Below are 20,087 nucleotides of genomic sequence, written 5' to 3' on the forward strand. Positions count from 1 at the left end.
AAAGATGAAGACCTAAACTTGAATAAAAGAAAATCATTACAAGAGAATCTGTTCTCTTAAATTCACTGAAAAAAAAATATAAAATTTACATTTTCCTATTTTTTTTAATGTTTGGTGAGAAAAGAGAAATACATGAGTCCAAGAGGAAAATCTTTTGAAAATAAACTTTGTGCCAATAGGATAATAATTTGAATTAAGTAGGATTAACACTATCAAACGGTGATGTTTAAATGTTAGTTTTTAAAGTGTTATGTAAAAAATCATGATGTATTGACCCTAAGAAACCATCCAAAACAAAAACAATAAGAAAAAATAGAATTGTAATTTCATCTTTAATGAAACTAAAACAAATTTATAACTCTCAATGTATAAAAAAGGGTTGCAAATGCAGTGAAGATCAAACAGGTAAGAAAATTGTACCTGCAGCTGCAGATTTCAGAAAAACAAAGGTATCAGAATATAATTCTCCAAAGTTGATGGCACACCATGAGGGGATGAAACTAATGACTCCTTGTTTTATACAACAGGAATGAAATTTACCAGTCAGCAGTGGAATCCCCAGAAGCTCAATTTGATACCAACCTAAAGCACAGGGAGACGGGCTGAAAGAGAACTCAAAACTACTCCCACTATTTGCCCAAAACAGTGTCAATAGAGTGAAGGTTAGATACTCTTTAAGCCAGTATCTTTGGACTGAGAGGGAATAATGGCTTAAAGAACTCACTAACGGTCAATGCTCTGTCTTGGGGAAGTTAAGTTTAAATACTTCCCAGCATAGAATACAGTCCTGGCTTTGAAATAACACAAAAGCCAGCCCTTTGCTGTCTATAAGAGAGACACCTAAAACAGAGTAACACAGAATGACTGAAAATAAAAGGCATATCTGGAAAAGAAAAACCACTCCTCCCCCCAAAAAAGCATGGGTTACCCTTAATAACAGTTCAAGGTAAACAGTAAAAAACAAGTCAAAGAAAGGTTCTATAAAATGATAAAGAGTATAATCTCCAATAAGTACTTTGGAATATTTATTTGCCTAATAACATATGATCCAAATACATAAAATAAAAACTTAAGAAATGTAAGGATAATTGTCAAAAGTACCTTAGAAGTAGGAATATTTAATTTACTTCACTTTGTCTGAGATAAATCAATGAGTTAATATATGTTAAAAAGCAGATGATCAAAAGCAAACTTCACATGCAGATGTGAAAAGTGTATGTGCTCTTAAAATTAAGGCCTCATTTTTAAGTGCTCATGGAATATTCAAACACACACACCTAAATTTTGCCTATATATGAGTAATAAAAAAACCTATAAAGAATTTTTTTGAAATAGTACTAAGACAGTTATGGTAAGTAAAGTAAGTCAGACAGAGAAAGACAAATACTGTGTGATTTCACTTATATATGGAATCTTAAAACAAAATATGTAGAATCTTTAAAAACAAAATAAACAAACAAACAACAAAACAGAAACAGACTCATAATACAGAGAGCAAATGGGTGTTTGCCAGAGGGGAAGTGGGTGGGGGGATGGGCAAAATAGGTGAAGGGGATTAAGAGGTACAAACTTTCAGTTATAAAATAAATATGGGGGCGTAGTGTACAACATAGGGAATGCAGTCAATAATATTGTAAAAACTTTGTATGGTGACAGATGGTAACTAGACTTATTGTGGTGATCATTTTATCATGTATAAAAATATCAAATTAATATGTTGTACACCTGAAACTAATATAATGTAAGTCATTTATACTTCAATAAAAATAAATTAAAAAAAACTCGTCAACCATGAATTACAAACCCGATAATAATAACAAAATACTATCTTGACATTTTATTACTGTTTCTTAAACAACTCTTCTGTCAAAAAGAAGATAATATTAAAGTTATGACATATTTCAAAATACTTATAATGAAATAATAAATATCAAATGATATGGGTTATAGCTAAAGAAGTATTAGAAGAAAAATCATAGCCTTAAAACATATTTATAAACAGTATAGGATAAAAATAAATATAATAATCATCCAACTTAGAATGTTTCAAATAAAGAAACATAAATAAACTAAGAAAACAAAGTGAAGGCATTAACACCAATAATTAATAAATGAAGAACAGAAAATATAACATATCTAATAATTTGTCTTAAAAATACTTTGCTTAACCTGATCAAAAAGTGAGCAAACACAAATGCATAAAATCAGTAATGGGGAGAAAACCACAAATGAAGAGGAAATTAAGGGAGTCATAAAGGGACTAATTTATAAACTGTGTATATATAAGCTCTAAAGTAGATAATTTTCTAGGAAAAAATAATTACCAAAACTGACTTTATACCTTATTTCATGGGAAAATATAGCTGTCAAAGAGCAATACCATCTCCAACACACCCCCTCATACCAGGACTAAAAGTTGCAAGGAAGATTTCTACCAATTATTTAAGGAACAATTAATGGCAAAGTCATTTCCAGAACACAGAGAAAGAAGCGATACATTTTCAATTTTTTAATAAAACTAACATAACATTAGTATCAAGACCACACACACACACACACACACACACACACACACACACAGACAACTACAAGGAAATTTCATCTGTGAATGTCAATGTAAAAGTCTTAAATAAAATACTGACAAACAGAATCCAACAGAACATTAAAAAATTAACATAGGGTCCCTTTGGCAGCACGTATACTAAAATGGGAAACATACAGAGATTAGCATGGTCACTGCACAAGGATGACATGGAAATTCATGAAGCATTCCATATTTTTCTTTTACAAGAGAACTCCCATAAGTGCATCAGCAAATCCCTCAACAGAAACCTTGCAGGCCAGGGGAAAGTGTGATGATGCCTTCAAAGTGCTGAAAGAAAATGACTGCCAACTAAGAATACTTTACCAGAAAAGCTGTTTTTCAGAAATGAAGGACAGATAAAGACTTTCTCAGACAAACAAAAGATGAGGGAATTCAACACTGGACCCGCCTTACAAGAAATGCTAAAAGGAGTTGTTCAAGCTGAAATGAAAGACACTAATTAGTAACATGAAAACATATGAAAATATAAAACACACTGTTAAAAGTAAGTATATAGACAAATTAAGAATATTCTAATACTCTAATATGGTGGTGTGTTAATCACTTAATTGTAGCATAAAGGTTAAAGGATAGAGTATTAAAAATAAATATAGTTACAATAATTTGTTAATGGATATGTAATATAAAAAGATGTAAATTGTAACATTAAAAACATAAAAAAGGGAGAGGGAAGAGTAAAAGAGAAGAGTTTTTGTATGCAATCGATGTTAAGCTATTATCAGCTTAAAATAAACATATCTATAAGATTTTTAATGTAAGGTAAACCATAAAGCAAAAACCTATAGTAGTTACACACAAGATAAAGAGAGGAGAATCAAAGCATACCAGTAAGGAAAATCATCAGTTAACAAAGAAAGACATGAAGGGAGGAAAAATGAGAGAAAGGAATTACAAAACAGCCAGAGAACAACTACTAAAATGGCATTAGTAAGTCCTTATCTATCAGTAATTACTTTAAATGTAAATGGATTAAACTCTTCAATCAAAAGGCATAGAATGACTGAATGGATATATGACAAGCATCATATCAAGAGTGAAAGGTTGAAAGCCTTTTCTCTAAGATCAGGAACAAGAGAAGGATGCCCACTATCCCTACTCCTATTCAAGGTACTACTCCTAGTACCAGAAGTCCTAGCCAAAACAATTATGTAAGAAAAAGAAATGAAAGACATCCAAATCAGAAAGGAAGAATGAAAGTGTCTGTTTGCAGTTGAAATGATCTTATACATAGAAAATGCTAAAGATTCCTCAAAAACTGTTTTAGATTCAGTAAAGTTGCAGAATACAAAATCAACATACAAAAATCAGCATCATTTCTACACACCAACAATGAACTATCTGAAGAAGAAATAAAGAAAACCATTCATTTACAATAGCATCAAAAATAAGAAAATACTTAGGAGTAAATTTAACCAAGAAGGTGAAAGATCTACATATCAAAAACTATAAAACACAGATGAAAGAAATAAAGAAAACACAAATAAATGGAAAGATATTCCATGAGCATGGATCAGAAGAGTTAATATTGTTAAAATGTCCATATTACCTACACCAAAGCCATCTATAGATTCAATAATCCCTATGAAAATTCCAATGGCATTTTTCACAGATATAGAAAAAACAATACTACAATTTATATAAAACCACAAAAGACCCTGAATAGCTGAAACAATCTTGAGAAAGAACAAAGCTAAAGGCAAAACATTGACAGGGGAATGGATAAAGAAAATATGTATACATTATATATATGTATACATATAATACATAAATTAATTTAAAATATATAAAATATATTTGGACATGTATATGTGATATAAATATTATATATATAATATTTTATATACACACACAATGAAATAGTATTCAACCATAAAACAAAAGGAAATCCTGCCCTTTGTGACCTGGATAAACTTGAGGGCACTATGTTACATGAAATAAGTCAGACAGAGAAAGATAAATACTGTATAATATCACTTTTATATAGAATCTAAAAAAGCCACACTCATAAGAACAGAAAATAGATTGGTCAATTCCCGGGGCTAGGGGCAGGGAAAATGAGATCTTGGTCAAAGGGTACAAACTTCCAGTTATAAGAGGAATAAGTTCTGGGGATTTAATGTACAACACAGTGACTGTAGTTAACAATGCCATACTATATACTTGAAAATTGCTGAGACAGTAAATCTTAAATGTTCTTACCATAAAAACAACAAAAACATGGTAATTATGTGAGGTGAAGGTTGTGTTAACTAACCTTATTGTGGTATTTATTTGGCAATATATATGTGTATCAAATCATCACATTGTATACCTTAAACTTAAACATTGTTATGTATCAATTATAGCTCAATAAAGCTGGGGGAAAAAAGATTAATACACCATAATCCACGACCTGGGATTGATACAGCTGGGCTCATGGGCCCAGCTGCTCCACGGCACGTGGGATCTTCCCAGACCGGGGCACGAACCCGTGTCCCCTGCATCGGCAGGTGGACTCTCAACAAGTGTGCCACCAGGGAAGCCCTTAAAATATATTCTTTTAAAAAATTTAATAAAAAAGGAATAGAAGAATACCTTGTTAACATTATAAAAATGCATATCTGACAAAATAAAGATCATATTTACTGATGCAGCTCTACCAGTATTCTCCTTAAGGTTCAGGGAGAAGAAATTTTTGCCCACTATTATTTAACATTTTTCTAGGTAAAATATGGAAGAATACATAATGGGTTGTTAACATGGGTTATTTAGGGTGGAGAGATGCTGTGGAATAGGGGAGAAAAAAGGGGGAAAAAGGAAGGCAAATAGAAAAAAAATTTCTTTTAAATCTACAAGGAGCATGCATATGATTATGCTTATGTAAACATGTATCAGCATATCTATGTGTGTGTATATATATATATATATATATACGCACACATAATCAAGTTAAACTATCCTCAAAAAATAATAATAATAACCACAGAAACTGCTATCATGTTTTGTAGCAATGCTTCTCAAACTGTACTGGTGAAAGGCCAATCTTTTATTTTCACTTTATCATGGTTAGATAATTTTAAACAATACAATAAAAATGAATTGCTAAAAGAGTGTCACAACAACAATGGATGTCACAAACATGTCAAATTGCTCTAAAATTTCTAAATGTTTGCTTTCAATTTTTATTCTTATCTTACTAGAGACCAGTATCAGTCTATGGGCTGTTTTACACAAAGGAAGACTCAAAAAATGCAAAAACATCCTCTTCTCTTGGACAGAAAGATTCAACTTCAAAATGAAGCTAATTCCCTTTAAATAAATCTCTATATATTATTAAATCACCTTAAAAGTTCCCAAGAGTTTTTGGAGCTATATAGATTCCAAATTCACATGAAAAAATAAACCAACTGATTTTGTCAAAAATAACTCTGGAAATGAAGACCAATGATGAGGGATTAGACCTACCAGCCATGAACATATTTTAGATCTACAATAATTGAAACAGAACAATAATGGTACATGAATAGACACACAAATCAATGGAATTATAATAGAAAGTCCAAATATAGATGCAAACATTTTTAGAAATTTAATTTAGATAAAGTTGACCCTTCAAATAAGGGATATATTAAAGACTGGATTATTAAAAATTAATGTTGGGACAATATGGAAGAAAATAGACTGGATTTGTATATCAATTATTATAGAAATTATATCTTTATACAAAATATTTTAATTTAAAATATTAATCCATAAATTCTCTAGAATAAAACATAGGGTTTTTAAAAATAATCTCAGTGAGAAAAGCCTTTTTATGTAAAATACATAAACTAAGAGGTGATTTAAGAAAAGGGTGGTAAGTTTACCTACACTTTAAAAAATTTGCATAGTAAAACAAATACCTTAAACAAAATTAGACAGTAAACTGCAAACTGGGAAAAAATTGCAACTCATATCACAAAAGTTTCAATTATTTATATGTAAGTAATATCTACAAATCAATATAAAACATAATAACAATGGAAAAAGTAATCAAATGCTATTAAGAGTTCACAGAAAATGATAAATGAATAAATCTTAAACATGAAAAAATGCTCATCTTTACCCTTAAAAAGAGAAGTGTAAATTAAAATAATAATGAATTACCATTTTGATCTTTGGCAAAAATCAAAAAGTTCAGTAAGGCATTGTGTTGAAAAGAGCATGGGAAAAACAGTACTCTTATTAACTGTTAATGGAAATATATAGCATTGTATAGATAACTTGTCAATATTTATTAAAAATTTCAAGATTTACATACTCTTTAAATCAGTACTTCAATGTTTAGGAATATCCTTTAGATAGAATCCCACATGGTAAAAATGATATTGTATAAATTATATTTATTGAAATATTTTTATCATGAAAATATCTGGAAAAAAATAAAATCCCTTAGACAGTGAATTAATTAATTTAATGAGGGCACATCCATGCAATGGAATATTATATGGCTAATAAAAAGAATGAGGCATTTCTCTCTATATATATCCATATGAAATAATCTCAAAAATATATTGTTCAATGATAAAGCAAGGCAAGGTAAAATATGTAGATAATGCTAACATTTATGTCTCACAATGTGTACACACATATGTAATATATATTTGCATATATGTAACATGTATCTTGACAGATTACATAAAAATAGCATCAGGGGAGGGAAACAGTGTGGCCTAGCAAAAGAGGTGGAAGAGAGACTTAACTGTAGACCCTTTTACAACTTTTGGATTTTTACACCATATTTATGAATTAACAATTAAAAAAAACAATTTATTAAAACACATAAAACATAAAATATATAAAGTAAAAGTAATAATACTATAAGTAAGGCTTGTATATAATATAAATTAAGTGATATTCTCTCTGAAGGTGGCAGTTTCCTCATCTGTATAATAATTTTGATCCCTGTGGACCTTTCCAACTATAAAAGTTCATGTCTATGTTATGGAATGTTCTTGAGAATGACACACGTATATTATATTTTTGGATAACAACATATATTATGCTGAGGGAGTTAGTTATGAAATAATTAACTTCTTGTTGTATTTTGTAAATGTCAATCAAAGCAGTTCAAATGCAATAAAAGCTCAAATGAGTTAAAATTAAAATCAAAATTGCAGTCTTGAACTTGGTACTGTTTACCCAGAATTTTTAGCTGGCCTCTAATTATTTGGGTTCTAAGAGAAACAAATCTTATCAGATATTTGAATTAAAAGGATTTATTTGGACATGACCAGAATATGTTACCAATATTATATATCTGTTAGAGAGTAAATGAATGAGTGAGTGGGTGAGTCACAAATAAATGCACCTTATTATTAGGAAAGGCAAGGTAATTAGTTGAATCAAAGAACAGAGTTAAGGGGCCATTCAGGATCAAGATTCTGAATGAACAGAGCTCCATCCGGCCTCCCTTCAGGCCCCTGGGGATCAACCTCAAGTCTTTTCCAATGCTTTAAATTCTTTTAATGGTTTCTGTTTGTTGTTAGGATAAAGTCCATATTTCTTAACATGGCATTCAGTGCTCTTGTGACATTACTAGTGCTTACTCCAGAGACTCATTTCACATTACTCTCCTTCTTCCAATCCATACTTTAGCCATTTTAAACTTTCACTTCCTTGAATGTACCATGTTCTCACTTCCTTCTGAATCTTTGAACTTATTTTTTCCTGTGCTGACCCTCAACCCACTTCATTTCTCCTCTGGCTTACATTATATTTTGGTTTCAATGTTAACGTCAATTCACCCATGAAACCATTCCTGATCCCCCTAGACTATTCAAAGTCTCCTTTTCCTGTGTCCTCATCCATAGCATTACATATACCTCTTATCCTAACGTCACAATTTAATATAATTACCTGTATAATCACCTTTTGCCTCCACCAGTCTAAGATCTATGAGCACGTGTCTCATTTATTACTCTTTCTCCAAAATCTAACACAACTGTCTGTCACTATTCTATTTCAAACTGCTGCTCCTAACACACACACACACACACACACACACACACACACACACACACACACACAAATAACCCACTTTCTTGCCTTATTTTTCTCCATAGTTTTTTTTTTTTCATTTAACTTAATGTATTTTAACTTCTTCATTTTATCATCTGTCTTCTCTCACTGTTATGAAAACTCCATAGGGCAGGGATTTTTCTCCATTTTGCTCATTGTTCTCTCCCCAGAGACTAGTACAATGTCTGGCACATAATAGACACCCAATAAACTTTCTTAAATGAACAAATAACTGAATGAATGATGACAGATGCTCAAGAAAACAACTGTGTTTTGAATGAATGCATCATGCCAACAGGCAAGACTGAGAAGTGGTCTATACTTAAGATGAGTTAGTTTGGATCCTCAAGGTTAGCAAATACCATATTCCCACTGAATCAATAACTAGACCCTCCTGGAGAGCTAAAAGATGGTTCTACTCCATATCTTCACCTGATTCCACTTTAAGGTTAAAGCTTTGGTCTTATTCCTTTTGAACCCTCAGCTGCACCAGCACAGTGCTTTGCATATACTACACAAGATACTCAGTAAATACATGTGGAAAAAAGTAAATGGAATCACCAATACACTTTTGGTATTGTTATAATTTTAGGAGTTACTGAAATAGAATGATTGCCTATAAGAAAGTTCGGTGGGGAGGAGGTAATTCTAAACTTTGGCCCTGGCTGGAAGGTTCCTTGAGGGCAGCTCATGTCCTCATAATTCCCACACAAACACTGGAGAGGCTTAATGATAACATAAGTCTGATTTTGACTGTATACAGTTAGGGATACCTATAAGCAAACATCCCACTGAAGGTTACAAATCATGTTGAAATCCAAGGCTGTTCCCATTGACTGGTGAAAGAATTAGGGAAGAGGAGAAATTGATTCTGAGCTACCACACCAGGCACAGTCAAGACTCTTGTTTGATTCTTTAACCAGTTTTTACTGGACACTGAAAAGAGAGCATTCATCACTAGAACCCAGGTTTGGAGTGTCTTCTTAGCAATGGGCAGAAAAGAGTTATTCTTCTCACACTTCCTATCAGCTCATTATAGTCAGCTGGAATCTCTCTCATTCCAAAGTTCCAGATGCCTTCCCTCTGAGAAGCAGAAGGGAAGTTGGAATTTTACAGGAATTTTAACCTGTAAGTTACTAATTACAGGTCAAAATTTGCTTTATCCACAGTTAAAACAGAATATCCTTCTCTTACTCCTTTCCCCTATTGATACAGGCAGTCCCAACTGAGAAAGAGTTAAGACAATATATTCCCTTGAGACATCTCTGTTTCCTGCCACCTCTATTTCAGAAGTCAATGGATTTCATAAGACGTTGCCCGGAGTTAGCCAGTAGCACGTTCAGTAAATGCTAGATACACTTATTTTGGAAGGAAAAGTTTGGAGAGAATTTGAACTGAATTGCCCAGAATAAAGGGATTCACAGAGTTTATTGACTTCTAAAGAAAACACTGCATGTTATGTATCATATCCAAGGGGTGTTGAACTAAAAATGATGAGACATTTGCCTGAGTCTTATTCTTGATAGTTTAAATTTTTCAATCTATGGAGAATTCTTACCAGTAATTATTCAAAACCAGCTGCCATAGGAGCCATTGTGACCCTATTCCCACCCTTGCAGGGAACCCTGTGGTTCTATGTTGAATCTGGATATTTGCTTCTAAAGAATGCAACACCAGTACTGCTTTATACCTAGTCATGAAACTAGCACTTTCTGTCAACTTCTCCACAGTTCCTAAGGTGTGAAAATTGAAATAATTGACATCACAATACCAGACCAAAGAACTCCAGAACTGAATAAATAGCACATTTGTGTACCCCAAAGCACTATCACATTACTGAAATATGATGATAAAAACAAAAAAGAATTTTTTATAAGTACAGATATGATATATAATTAGGCACGATCTTTCTGACCATAGATTACCATGCTTTGCCATTCTTCCCAAACATGTCTCTGGCCAATTTTCCACCAGAAAACCCTTTTGAAGGCACAAAGGAGAAACAGCAGAGAAGTATGACATAAATACATGCATGTGTATGTACATATATAAACTAACTAACTTTGAAAGGGGACCAGGTAACACAGTCAAACAGATGAAAATTCTGGAGAGAACTCTGTATGTGAGGACAATTCCCAGGGAAAACAGATGATGAGTTGTTAGAAATAGCCTGAAGGTGGAGGAGAGAAGACATGAATCTATTGGCCCTGGGATGTAGTATAAGATACAGCTGAGAATGGTAGGATTTAGAGCAAAATGTCTCAAACAAAGAACTTTATAAATTCTAAAAGTAAATTGACCTTTAGCGCCCATCAGGAAAATATTGTGTAGCTTAAATATTATGAGGTTCCTTCCCTCTCTTAGACAATTTTGGTCTCTTTTGCATTTTTTTACTCTTCAATGCCATATCAAATCCATGTGGCAGATTAACCCTGAACAGTTGAGAAATTATTTCTTTTGCAAGTTTGAAATTCACTGATGTTATGAAGTTTTCACTATATATGTTAAGTGTTTAACACCTGTATCATTGCTAGATCTAAAAAGAGAATGTCAACATCTGATGTTTTCATTAAAAAAAAAATAATTCCTGAATCTAAAATAATGAAAACCAAAAAGTCCAAAGTCAGTTTTATGGAAAGGGTGTTAGTAGTCTTTCCCAGTGAATCTAAAGGTTCATTCAATTCATTGACAATGAGTGGGGTAAATCTGAGGAGTTTCTATAGATTACCCTCTGAGGGTAAGCAAACCAATACCGGGTGAATGATGATGCAACTACTAGGACAAAATTTGCCTTTAAAAATCCAGCCCAAGACTTAATGTCTTAAAACAACAAAGATTTGTTATCTGTCATGATTCTGAGAGTTAATTGGGCAATTCATAGTGGGCCAGTTCAGATGGGGCTGAATGGTGTTGGATGGCCTCACTGACATGACTGATGATTGAACCCATGTTAACTACAGTGATGGAGATAACTTGGTCATGTATCTTTCATCATCCAAAAGGCTAACAAGCTAATTCATGTGGTGGTGGGCTCAGTGCTCCCCAAAATAGCAAGAAGATAAACTCCAAAGTGAAAGCACTCTTCAAGACTCTGCTTGCATCATATTTGCTAAGAACTCTTTGGCCAAAGCAAGACATGTGGTCAACCCAGAAGCAAGGGGTAGAGAAACAGACTCCACCTCTCTTGATAACAATTGAATTGTTAAAGGCATGCATACAGGAAGGAGAAAAATTGAGGGTCCTTTGGCAATCTACCATAGGAACAACAGAGGAAGGATGGCTTGTGAAACTGACCTCGTTCTAGGTACCCTACAGAAAGCCAGTGCCCAAAAGTTGTTTTAGAAGACTTTTTATGGTTTCTTGGTACCGGAAATTACTCTAGAATTAGAAAGATATTTTCCTGCGTGATTCAAGGACATTTAACAAGTCATTATCGTTCCAAAAACAAACTTTGATGTGTTGAGTACAAACATAGCCCAATGGAAGACAATGGAAATCTCCTGGGTAGAGAAAAGATGCTGTTAGCTAGTTGGAACCTAGCAACTCCTGGACTGTAGTCTTTCCATCTGGTGTCACTTGCCCTACATTGTGAATCCATCTAGTTTACGCTTGAGATGTTAAAGAAAGATCTAAATACAAAGTCTCACTAATAAAATAGAAAAACAAAACAGTACTAAAGAAATATGTTTATTTGGTTACAACAGCTGAAACTGCTATTAGGTTTAGTAACATACCCTAATGAATTTAGATTTTTGACCCATTTAGGATCCTGTATTCTATAAATTTTAAAAGACTACTTAAATAGTAGTTCCTTTACTGTTAACAAAATAATTCATGGTTAATGGTAATTTCTTTACCATTAATAATATAATGTTATATTCATTTACCCTCTATAATATAATTCACAGTTTTAAACCTCAGACTGATATCATGTTTTTCTGTTGTTCAAAGAATAGTCTTTATGAGCTCAGGACTTTCTTGGATTGATGACAGAGGGTGATCAGCACATTCTACAATGAAACAAAGAGATCCTTCTACATCTCAACATCCATAATGAAAGCCAGTCAAATTTGAAAATATTTTCTTTCACTTCAATCAGATTTTACTGGATTTGCTGCTTTATGAGTCTATTCCCATCTGGTCTAGGTTCTTTCTAATTTTCTAAAATAATTCCACTAACAATACTTCTCAGTCCCGGAACTTCAAAGAACATTAACACTTTAAGAAAATGTAATTAACCTCTAGTTCAGAGATATTTGAAAGGTTTATCACATTTGTTGACTCAATTTAGTAGTTGCTGCCAAAACACTGTATTGAGAAGGATTCTGAGGTCATGTCTGGTCTCAGGAGAAAAGAGTACAGTGATTGATTAATGATGTCTGCTATGGAAACTAGCATAAAGACAGTGGAACTTATCTTGCTCTAAATCAAACTTGCCATTTTAAAGACTGAGGAACAGGCAGCAAAAGGGACTTATCCAAGGTCTCACAGTATTCAATGATAAAAAAGTCCAATCTAAGAACCCATCATGACTTCAAAGCCAATATTTATTTGGACATTTGTCGTTCTTCAGCTGACCATAATCCACTTCCCACTATTTTTATCAGTTCCTCACTGTGTGCCAACATAGTTGGAAGACAATTCCCAGTGCTTGCTTCCTATGGCTGTTCCTCTCTCAAACCACAGTAGCTGGGACCTTCCTCTACCACTCCTGGCTGTACCACAGAAGAAGCCAATGAGTTAGGCTTTGTTGATCTGGCCTTTGTTCTTGAACTCTAAATCTTGGATGGATAGTGCAAAAAATGAGGAAATGTAGGAGAAAACAGATGATTCCAACCACCACAGGAACCCATGAATCATACAGTTGCTGTGGTATGACTTTGACTATGCTTCCTGCAGCCTGGCCTGCAAAGCTCCATTTTCTAAGCCTAAGGCTACCAGCCAATTGTCAATTATGGGCATCCCTGCTATTTGTCCAATGCATCTCTTGTTGGCTAAGGCCAGAGATGGTTTTTGTTGCTTCAAACCAGGGACTCTGAATCATGTTTTACTCAGCTCCACAGTCATGAGGAAGTATTAGCTTTCCTAATACTTTCCTCAGTCAAGTCATACATTTACACATATGACCTCCAAAATTAAATAAAATGTGTTCCATTGAAAAAAATGGAAAATATGGTCATTTGACAATTAAAAACATCTACAACCATGTCATCTCAGATGGTGGAAACAGCACAATTATTCCATGGTGTTGATCTTCAAGTTTCATCAACATCATCTTATTCTTTCAAAAATAATCATGAAAAAAAGCAAAAATTAAATAACTGAAATGAAACAAAGACTTTCTACATTTAAAGAGAACTGCCTGGGAAAAATTCCCTTACTTTTCTCTACCCTATCTATGTTCATAATATATCACATTTGTTAACTATAGGCTGTAAAGAACATGTGTTTCTAAGATTAAAGGCTGGTTTATAGACCTTTGTTCATGTAAGATGTAGCAAACTCATAAAACTCTTGCTACATACAAAGTCTGTGCTAATGTATTTTTGGCAAATACTATACTCCTAAGCCCTGGTTTACTTATCTGCTGTCAGTAAGAAAAGGTAAGAGGACATGCTGTCCTGGAAACTCATAATGTATTTCCATCACGCTGGTATCACTTTGGGGCCAATTCATAGAGTATATATTACTCTTCTTGGCTATTTACATTAAGACTCCATTTAAAAAAATTTTTTCCTTTAGCCTTTCTGTCTTCATTAATGAAAAATGCTACATTAAGAAATTTCTGCTTGGTTTTCCTTCCTGTTTCATATAGAGATTCATGTGTAATCTGCAAAGCAGCCTGAAAAGAATGGCATAAGCAGTCAAAATATTTACATATTTTCCTGTAAAATATTTCATAGAAAGATTTAACAGGCATAAGTAAGCTATGACAAGCACGTTCACTTATCTGAATAGAAATACTTCGAGCTGATTTCTTGGCACTGAGAGGAAAGCTGGTTAAGTGACATCTCCTTTTATGGAATGCAATGATTAAACCCATGAGTTGTGCTTACCTTCTCTAAGAGGGTCAGTTTGATAAGGAGTTGTTTTCAGTAAAGCTCAGTGTACTATACCTGAAATCATAGAATATGTCACTAACATCAGCAAGTAAAGCAAAGCTAAACATTGAAATTAAAACAAAAGAAGAAATGAAAAAAGAAAGCAAAAGCAATAAACCATCACTACCAAAAACAAACATAAGATTGTATGAGAGTGTAGTAATATATAGATGAATAATTTCACAGAAAACTGAGAAAACAGTGAGTGCTCATATATTAAGAAATATCTTACATTTGAAGATGAGAAATAGGGTATCTCAAAAGAGGGTTTTAATGAAATGATTTTTCTATAGGCTAAATGTAGGGTTTTTTTTTTATTGTTTTTTTGTTTTTTTGTTCTTCATGAATTGTGAGAGAAATATAACTGGAGAATATTGCCATGATCTCTTGCAAGGTCTTTCTTCAATAAAGAGAGGAATGAATGCGGAAATTTATTGATCCCAAAAAGTAAATGCCCAAGCTCAGAAACCCCTGTCTACTTCCCAGAGGAGCAAGCTGTAATTTCACAAGCTATGTAGAAGGCTCAGAGATTCTCCAATGCTGAAGTCATCAGCATTTCACATCAGAGACTATGCTGAAGGGTGTAAAATGATAAATACTGGGCATCCAGAAGCCCAGATTCCTAACTCACCATGATGACCTGAATTTCACCTCTATTTCCCACTCTTCTTTACCTGGCAGTTGAAGATAAGTCCTTTCTCTCAACATTGATTTCCGAAGTGAAATGAGTAAAAAGTTGATAGCATTTGCATGGTACCCTACTTTGGTGAGGAGTGGTAACTTGGAATAAAAATGCTGGATCCACTTCCTATTATGCCAGAAAGAACTGGCTGCCACAGCCTCCCCACCAAGACTACCATAATATATAGCTTATTGCGGGCTTCCCTGGTGGGGCAGTGGTTGAGAGTCCGCCTGCCAATGCAGGGGACACGGGTTCGTGCCCCGGTCCGGGAAGATCCCACATGCCGCGGAGCGGCTGGGCCCGTGAGCCATGGCCGCTGAGCCTGTGTGTCCGGAGCCTGTGCTCCGCAATGGGAGAGGCCACAACAGTGAGAGGCCTGCGTACCAAAAAAAAAAAAAAAATATATATATATATATATATATATATTGCTTATTGGTAAGAAGCCTCCTTGTTAGCAGCTCTGATCACAGAGGTTTCATTCTAATCTATCTCAAATTGCTCAGCTTGGAAATACATAGGCAATAATTCCTGTCTAGCAGGATTTCAATAGCCTCATAAATTCTACTTTTGGAAAATATTCAAACTAAGATATCCGTTCACATTGTTCACCACCTTATACTCATTTACACAGAATAAGATGTCAAACTGAGTATCTTAGAAGATACAGTTCTGGTTGTCCAGCATTTGGATTGATTCTCTGCCATTAAAAAAAAGAAGAAGAAAGAAAGAAAAAAAAAAGGGTGGTCAAGTGAGACAGGGCTTCCATCTTAACCCAACTGCTAAGGATTTAGAGGATGACAATCTGCCCATTCCAACATGACTCTCAAAAGAGTTGATGGCAGTTGTCAATTTGTGTCTTCAATTTAATTTGTTTTTCAAGGCATTTTTAAACCAAATGGAGTTGTCCCAATTTTTAAAAGTTTAAATGTGCTTTTCTTCTTGAGTTTAGAGATATCTGTTAAATTTTTTTAATAAAAGAGGACATTAAAACGCAATATGCAAATATTGAACTGTGGTCAAGATTTTTTAAAAAGTGAGAGGAAAGAGAGAATCATATTTCTCTGAACTTTTCCCACCTAAACTCCTGCATTCTGCCCCAGAAATAATAAGATGGATGGACTATTCTGGGCTATAAAAGAGAGTCGACTATTGGGAGACATTTCAACTCTTTGTTTGAACAAGATAAAATATTTTTATAAAAAAATCTCTATCAATTTGAAAGGCAGTATGTATATAGGATCAATTTAGAACATGGAGCATAGAGTTTGAAGTTACAGAGACTGGGGCTCTAATCCTAGCTTTAGCAAGTCATAGCTGTGTTACTTAATTCTCTGAGCCTCTTTCTTCATCAATAAAATGGGACTAATAATAGTATATATTGCATGAACTTGTTGTGAATATTAAATGAGATGTCAAATGTAAAGTGCCTACTAGTTTTTTTTGGATAAGGCACTTAAAAAGTTTTAGTTTTATCAGATAGCTAGATGACAGATAGCTGAATAGGCCAATAACTGTTCTCATGAACCTTTGCCATGGCTGCATACCTACTTACCCTGGGTACCTAGGCTTTATTCACTTTATCTCTCCTGGATTGCTGCCCTCCAAGTGGTAAGCTCATTTACTCTTTTGACATTTACTGCCAGCCCTCTGTGTACCAAGCACTGTGATATGTGCCCAGAAGGCAGAAAGAGCCAGATGTAGTTCCTGTCCTCAAAGAGCTTTCAGATGCATATGTGAGAAGGGGCCAGTGGCGGAGGGATGTTGACAGTATTTACAGTGTATACAACGATGAGTCATGATAGGGACATACAGGAGTGACTAATCTGCCTTCTTTGGGGTGGGGTGGAGGACATAGCTAACTATATGGAGAAGACTTCCATGGAGCCGAATATGATTTAGGAATTAATTCCCAGCATAAGGAGCAGCAACACACAAAGACAGTGACCTCCTGCAAGAACAAGGGGGTGGATGTGCTTAGAATTCAGGGAAGGTTCAGGAAGGCAGTAGCAAGTGTATGGATGGGACATCATCTAGAATCACTGAATTCAAAGCTAGAATTAACTTCATGGATAATAATAAGAGCAATAATAACAGCAATAATTATAAACCATTTGTTATGTGCCTGGACATTTTTACATATTAACTCCTTGAATACTTAGAAGCACTCTGTGATATAAATATTATTATGATCCTCATTTTAGAGAAGAGAAAACCTGAGGTATAGAAAGGTTAAGCTATTTCCCAAAGGATATCCCATCTAGTAAAAGTAGCAGAATTGAGATTCAAACCCAGTCAGTCTAGGTCCTGAGCCAGAGTCTCACACACAATGGTACTCTGGTTCTTTGTTTTTGTGTTTTCAGTTAAAGTAGCTTGTACACAACAAGATAAATGATTGGAGCCCTTGGTGAGTGAATGACCTCCAGCTAGAGTGGCTTTATCAGCACTACCCTGACAGGCTGCCACAAGAGAAACAAAATTACCTAATTGCCTAGCTGTCTGTAGTTAACAGTAACATTAAACCCTTGTGGCTAAAATTAGACCACAGAGTGCGCTCATGATGGTTAACCAGCAAAGACAGGAAATAAAGCCCAAAACACAAACCAGTGAAGAAACAAGGTGTGAAGGCTTTGGCATAACTTCATGCTCAGTGTATCTGTGACCCCTTGGAATCGAACATTCCTTCTATGGGCACCACACAGGTATGCATCTATAAAATGGTGGAAATTCCTAACTCAGAATGCTGTGCGAATCCAATGTCAGGTGTTAACCCTTAGACTGAGACATAGTAAAGAATGGTTGTTAATATTTTTCCTTCCTTTATTCTTTTTTTTTTACCTCTTTCCATTTTTTACTTTTTTCCTTTCTCCCTCCCTCCCTCCCTCCCTCCCTTCCTTCCTTCATCTTTGTCTTTCTCCCTCCCTCTCTTCCTTCTTACTTTCCTTACTCTTATTCTTTCTTCTTAATTACCATCAGGTAACTCTTCCGCTTCCCTGAATGGTCTTTTGTCATTGCATCTAGTAATAAATCTTTAGTGACAAAAATAGGGAGAAATACACTAATTCTGAGAATGGTTGATAATTATTCACTGGACAACTGGATGACTTAGAAAAAATTGTGATGTTCTAATGTCATTTTAAAAGCTCAGAATCATGGTCCGTATTGAGCTACAGACATTCCCACTATGAAATATGTTAGCCTCTCAAGATATCAGTTATTGTAATACCACACCCTTGCCCTACCACTCAAGGGCAACTGTTTGTTAACTCATATAATAAGATTACTCTTTAAAAAATAATTTCAACAGTGTTACAATCATAGATTTCAGGGTTGAAAGGTATCATGATAGGAATGCATCCCAGAACTTAGACAAGCTAAGTAGTAGGTCTGAGCTAGAAAAAAATATACATTCATTCTGAGAGGACCTCTCTTTACCTTAAATTTATATATACAATTTATTCAGGGAAAAATACTTTTTATGCTATGCTTCCTCCTAGCTTCATACATACTTATTTAATGACCCATGAATATACATTGCATCCATATTTTCATTTATATACACATGATATCAGTGGTAAGAATTTTCACAAAACTAATCTTTCCAAGTTTGAAAGAAACTGTTTTGATAGCAAAAGAAGTCATAATTTATCTTTTTTTTTTTAACATTCTATCCATTAGCTGTTTGTCTTATGAATGAAAGTATGAAGCAAGTAGGTAATGTATTCATGTGCCATCTCCTTGGGTATATAAAGGTTAAGAAAAATTGATTACAAACAAATGAGATCTATGACAAAGGCAGAGGAGTAAGGTGAGCAGCCCCCCAAATTAATCAGCATATAAATTAATCTTGCTCCCAGACAAAAAGTAGAACAGGAAGCACTGTCATCAATAATCTACTATGCCAGGACAGTCTCCAGGACGAATACTAATGAGTATAAGCAAATAGTAGCTAGATGAGTAATATAAATACTTAAAAAGTTAAAAGTCTGAACATTTTCTAGTCTGTAAACTATACATATTAAAAATATCTTATTATTATTACCAGCAAAAATGCTATCACAGTAATTGATTACCATTTACAGAGTACCTACAGAGTGCCCCATACTATACAAAGAACTTTTCATATGTTTTTTTTCTAGTTGCCATGTTCCTTTTGCAAGGTAAGTATTGTTACCTTTGTCTTAAAATTCCAGCAACTGAACCTCAAGGAGTTTAAGTGTTGTAACTGCAGATCTGTGACAATGAATCTAGGTCTCTCTGATTTCAAAGGCTATACACTTTCCACAGTGTAGAGAAAGACTGAAATATTTTTCAAAATCATATGATTTTAGTGACATAGTCTGTTTTTACGATCCTGGTGCTCACTGACCAATTGTTATCTTCAGTTTATCTCAGAAGTTATACGTATTTCTTCCAGAAAGTTCCATACTATTTAACTACCTAACTTAAGGTATTCTAGAAATGACCTTCTATAAAAAGATTTGGACAAGTGAAAGATAGAGATGATAACCTGAGGTACAAACAGCTTCTAAGAGGATGAACTCTCTTAAGGAGGAAAGATTCTTTGATGGTGACCTCACCCCATTTTACTTGACTTTACATAAAGGGTGTTTTCCACAGCCCCTCTTATTCTTCCTCTCTGACTGTCCCTCAATTCTCCTGT

General features: G+C 34.1%; 2 pseudogenes; one reads left to right on the forward strand and one right to left on the reverse strand.

Annotated features, from left to right (window-relative positions):
- Positions 1–20,087, reverse strand: part of LOC132526474 (hypoxia-inducible factor 1-alpha inhibitor-like) — a 126,169-nt pseudogene that overhangs the window by 43,201 nt on the left and 62,881 nt on the right.
- On the forward strand, positions 2,681–2,781 carry LOC132526653 (U6 spliceosomal RNA; annotated as a pseudogene).

Source organism: Lagenorhynchus albirostris, chromosome 9 (genome assembly GCF_949774975.1).
Source record: "Lagenorhynchus albirostris chromosome 9, mLagAlb1.1, whole genome shotgun sequence".
NCBI classification, from domain to species: domain Eukaryota; kingdom Metazoa; phylum Chordata; class Mammalia; order Artiodactyla; family Delphinidae; genus Lagenorhynchus; species Lagenorhynchus albirostris.